The sequence below is a fragment of the Gymnoscopelus microlampas genome (genome assembly GCF_963454915.1).
Source record: "Gymnoscopelus microlampas genome assembly, chromosome: 8".
Lineage (NCBI taxonomy): Eukaryota > Metazoa > Chordata > Actinopteri > Myctophiformes > Myctophidae > Gymnoscopelus > Gymnoscopelus microlampas.
Genome location: NC_139945.1, coordinates 14,490,817 through 14,496,816, shown reverse-complemented (window position 1 = coordinate 14,496,816; position 6,000 = coordinate 14,490,817).

Here is a 6,000-nt window from a genome sequence, read left to right as displayed (position 1 = left end):
GTTTTCCTTAAGGTTTAACATGGCTACCCAGTTATGGTCTGTAAAGGATTAAATCATTACAATTTTTTTTTTAAATGGTTGGGAGTCAAGATTTTATTTCACACTTGTAAGTTCTGTGGACATTTTAGTTTTTTGATAAAGTTATGATCTATATCTTGTTTACCCGAATAAAAGCATTATCAGGTTTTTATTAAAACAAAGTAAAACAATTTCCACAGAGCTTTAAAAAAGTGTTGAATAAAATATGGTCCCTCTAAAAATGATAATTGTGAAACTTAATTAAATGTTGCTCATGTACAGAGCGTTAATCGACAGGGTTATGTTTTCATCTGCCGTAGTTGTAGATCTTTGAAATGTGTAAATCAGTACTTCTCAACCTTATTACTGGATCTGACCACTTAACATGGCAGCTGTGTTAAATGGACAGATGGGTGGGCCTTTTCAGAGCATGCTTTAAAGACCAATCAATCCATTGAAACTAACTTAGTACTAAGTTATTTATTTGGTATAACTTTTTTATAATGTTTTTGCCAATTATTTAGGCGGAGAACCACTGGTTTAAATTTCAACTAAATGTAAGTTGTACGTTAAACAAATGAGAAAAATAAATAAATGTATGCTAATACCTTTTTTTTCTCCATACTTTATGGAATTGCTCTTTTTTTATTTACTTTGTGTGAAATTTGTGTGAGCTTGTAGATCTTCACTCTTGTAGATTTTCTTTATTTTCTTTTCTTTGTGGAATTTCTTATATAGCATTTTCTTAAATTACATTGATCTTGTAGATCGGCTATTTTCACTTTTTATAATGTTTTTTTGGACATCAACAATATTCCAATATGTCATATCTGCTCCATGCAGAACAAGCCAATGTCATTTTCAAATGTATTTATAAATTAATGTTCAATGAACTGTAATCCACGGGCCAATCACCTGCTGGGCGCTTTGATTGAATACTTTATTAACAGGTTGGGGGGAGGGGCTTATGACCCAAGAAAATGTGTCCCCGACCCACTATAGAGTCCCGACCCATAACTTGGGAAACAGTGGACCAGGGTCTATTTTGTTCCGTTTGTTGCCTTAAATGTATGAGGTTCTTTGAAAAATGTAAACTTTATTTCTGTAAATGTTTTATTTTTTAATTGTAGGAAACTAAAAGAGAAGAGGAATATTTACTGACTGTAGCTGGTCTCAAAAACAAAGCAAAACTGGCAGAAAAAAAGACTCCTTCCACAAACTCCTTAGACGGAGACCAAGAAAAGCTATTTTTGTTTTATTTGTTTCATGTTCATAAAGTGCTCCAAGTGCTCAAAGTGAAAAGTGCAGCAACACACATTTAGGTCATAGGACCATCGCTGGTCTCAAAAACAAAGGAAAACTGGCAGAAATAAAGACTCACTCCATAAAAATCTTAAGGAAAACTCCTTAGACAGAGACTAAGAAAACATATTTTTATTTTATTTTTTCCATGTTCATAAAGTTCTCCAAGTGCTCTAAGTGAAAAGTGCAGCAACACACATTTAGGTCATAGGACCATCGTCAGTGCCATATCATCAGATACAATCATTTGCGGTTAAAGCTTCATCACTTCAGTCCACATCACATAATGACCGTAGTGTAGTGTAGTGTAGTGTATGTGTTGTGGATTTATGTGTTGTCATTTGTGGGTAAAGCTTCATTATTCACGGCGGTCAGTAGGCGAGGCACTGACGATGGTCCTTTGACCCAAACGTTTGCTGCTGCACTTTTCACTTTTAGCACTTGGAGCACTTTATGAGAATGAAAAAATAAAACGCTAATATATTTGCTTAGTCTCGGTCTAAGGTCCTTGAAGGTTTTTGGGGAGTGCAAACATGTCTACCTATTTATGGTCTGTTCATGAATTTTCCATCGCCGTCATTTGGGATCAATATAAGTAGGAAAAAAGGCTGTTATTTTAGTCAGGACTTGTCCTTTAACATGGCAGCCGTGTTAAGTGGTTAAACTAAATTGGTAAATGGATGAACTGTGACGGGATAGATGAGGGAGGTCAGCAAGAGTTTTTTTTTTTCAAATATTAATTTGAATATCTGTCTAATTATCTGTTGTATCTATTATCTGTGTTTTGTTTTAGTTTTCCTCCTTTTTTATTGTTGTACTGTTAATTATTGACATGTATTTTGTGGTATTGTTTTCCTGTTTTCTTCTTGGTCATCATGACTTCATAGGACTGTCAATTACATAATAGCATTAGTCTTAGATGGATAATATCACTGGAAATTATGTAACATTTGCACAAAAAATTACTTGTTTCGCTAGCACTTTCAGTTGTAATGTACGTTTTGTTTTAACTTCCCTTTACTGTGATGTTTTTTATTTAAATTGTATTTATTTATTTATTGTGTTCTCTTTTTTTTTAATAAAAGGCGCCATATCACTAAACATTACCGTATCTAATCTCAATAGGCTCATTATCTGTAACTGTACATGTTGGGAAGGACCCACTGAACCACTGTATGGTTACTGGTTAGGTGGGTTGTGTTCGCCCTTGTGTATTGATTATGACACAGATGACAATGGTGGAAAGCGAGGACCATTTATTCTCCTTATTGAACAGGTAATACTGCACAGCAGGGTTGTGTGTGGTTTCTGTAATAAGCAGAATATAACATGGAATGATTGCCCTTGTAAATTGTACATCATAATGGTCACATGTACTGTAAACAGGTCTATATAAACAGATACAAACCAAATGAATAATAGCCTCTCTGAAAAGGTGCTCTTAACTTCACAGTTCAACTTAGCTGCTCAAATACATTCATACAGTGTATATGGCACCTGTATCTGCCCAACTGGGGTTAGAAGCACAAATGCAGCTTAATAAGTAGTAGTTACCCAAACGTATCACACTGATCTTTCTAAGAAACAAGTGCAGTGACATTACTCTTCCTCATCAACACAACAAGTGTAAGTGCATACAGTAACAGTAAACGATACAAACGAACCATCGATAGCATTTCTCTGACCGTCGGTCACTATTACAGAGTGACGAGGCAGTTAGCTGCTAGTTAGCATTAGCAGGTATTTAGCTTGGTTACAAGACCCGTAACGGGACAACAGGTTATATATCGACTTCATGAGAACTTACGTTTATCATACACGCACACAGGCACTCTGGTGTGTAGCAGACATATGTAAACTAGACGTAATATGTCTAAATAGTGCAAACGTTATCTTTACAAACGGAGCGTCTCTTGCTTTGAACGTTCAGCTCTCTGTTCTTTGTTCTCGCGAGATGAGGTACAGTCTTACTAACAGGGCTCGCTGTAGTCTCGCGAGGGGCGTAACAGTCTCTCGGGCAGAAGGGGGGGGGAGAGGGGGAGAGAGAGAGAGGGCGCAGTCTTTCTAACAGTACAGCTGTGCTGCTTCAGTAGTAATTGTAGTGGAGTAAAAGTACAATATTTGCTTCTGAGATGGATGGTGGAGTAGAAGTAAAAGTACTGAAAATTGGATATACTCCAGTAAAGTAAAAAATACCTCAGATGCTGGGTTCATTTGTTGACCTGGCATCCTATAGGTTCTATGTACTGTTATTATTTTTATTATACTGTTTAGACTGATGCTAGGTTCTTGGTTTACCTGTGATCCTAGTTTACTGAGATACTACACTGTCTCTGCATTCTATGTATGTGTTTACCTTGTTTATTGTAAGTCACTCTGGATAAAGAGTATAGATGAATATCTACATTGTAAATTGTGAAGTGACTTTACTGTTGAAATGTAAATGAGTGAATGTTACCATGTGATTGTAAATGACAACAAAACAAAAACAAAGGCTCTGGTGTGGTTTTCCTGGTTTACCGGGATGGGGTTCAATTCCCTGCAGTGCCCTGCTCATTGTTGTATTTACCCTTTTTACATGGTGTGTTTATTCTTTATGTTCATATGTTGTATTTACCCTTACATGGTTTATTTATGTTCACAATTACTAGAATTATCATTCATGTTAAGCAAATGATGCGTAAGACATTCGTAAAGAGTATGTAAACCATTTGCAGACGTTATCATGAGCCTGAGCCTAGTTGCTTCTTTTGGGCTTGTTTTCATAGACCTGTCCGCTTGTTTCTTTTGCAAAATCTGGCAACACACTGATTACCTGCATTACACCTGCAGTAGCCTACTAGGGAGGAAGTGAACAGTGATGCAGTTGCAGACTGGACAGAAATATGTCTAATTCATGTTTTATGTGTTTTAACTGTCTTGTTGCAGGTGATTGAGGTAACATAAAATGGCTCATCTTACACAAATGAAGTAGCATTATGACTAGGGGGTATTTTGATGGTGGCTGTTTGTATCCACAATGTTTGTTTTGATGTGTAGGCAAGTAATGTCCTCCATGCTTAGCAGTTTAGCTTAGCAGCTAAAGCTAACTTGCACTGGGAGGTGGTGACTGCAGAGGCTCCAAGCTGCTACTCTGTGATTCTGTTGTGATTCATTTCTTTGTTTAAATGTCAGTGTGTGTGCTGTGGCCAAGAGTTGCTACATTTTATATCTTAATAAATTGTTGTATACTTGTATACTATATAACGTTACTTTTGCCACTTTTTGATGTCATATGTTTTACTAATTACTGTTAAACATGAAATAATAATGCATAGTCTTCACTTTACAACAAGGCCCATGATAACGTTAGCAAATGGTCAACACACTCTTTACGAATGTCTTACGAATCATATATTAAACATGAAAGATAATTCTAGTAATTGTTTGGCATCTGCATTCATGAAAGCCAGGTAGTTTGCAACAGGTAAGGAGAAAGTCACATTAACAGACAGTTGTAAATTATGAACTGTCTTCACTTTACTATAGGGCACATAATAACATGTACTAATGATTTATAGATATTTTACTCTACTCAGAGTCATAAGTTTACAAAATGTACTAAAGTACAGTGAACGTCTGTGCGGTTTGTCTTCATCACTGAAAATAACGTACATGTAAACTGATATAAAACTGCTGTCATGTGCAGTTGGGGTGAAGAAACACAACCATTTCACTCCTAATAATACCTATTTGATTTGACATCCTGACTTGCTGCTGTAGCTGAGGCTTGAACTTGTTACCTGCGGCTCACTGGTCAGTGACTCTATCCATTCACCTACAGCTGTTTCCTTGGAATATGTGGTTCTGAAACGTTTTGTTGTCAACCCCCCAAATTGACATGTATTTGGGCAGTGGACCCCAATGTGAAAAGATGTAGTGTCAGGGCCCCCCATGAAAAAGATTTATATTTATGCTGTAACACATTTTTTTAAAGTTATTTGTCTTGTTTGTTGTTCAAGTCAAAGCACCAGGAAGGCTGTACTTGTCAGCCATCTGTTAGCTCAATGGGTTGAGATGCAGTATTCATGATCCAGAGGCCATGAGTTCAAATCCCATTGATGTCTTTCCTATGATTCTTTCCTTTGCAGACTGGCTTCCAGAAGATCAACTGAAAACTACCAGGAAGGCTATATTTGTCATCCAACTGTTAGCTCAATGGATTGAGACGCAGTATACATGATCCAGAGGCCATGAGTTCAAATCCCATTGATGTCTTTCCTATGATTCTTTCCTTTGCAGACTGGCTTCCAGAAGATCAACTGAAAACTACCAGGAAGGCTGTACTTGTCAGCCATCTGTTAGCTCAATGGGTTGAGACGCAGTATTCATGATCCAGAGGCCATGAGTTCAAATCCCATTGATGTCTTTCCTATGATTCTTTCCTTTGCAGACTGGCTTCCAGAAGATCAACTGAAAACTACCAGGAAGGCTGTACTTGTCAGCCATCTGTTAGCTCAATGGGTTGAGACGCAGTATTCATGATCCAGAGGACATGAGTTCAAATCCCATTGATGTCTTTCCTGTGATTCTTTCCTTGAGTGGGTTCGATTCACACTCCGAGTCATTTGTCCCCGGTAACTTGGGGCAACGGATAAATTGACTGATATCCTTAGTGACGCTTCCCTTTGCAGACTAACT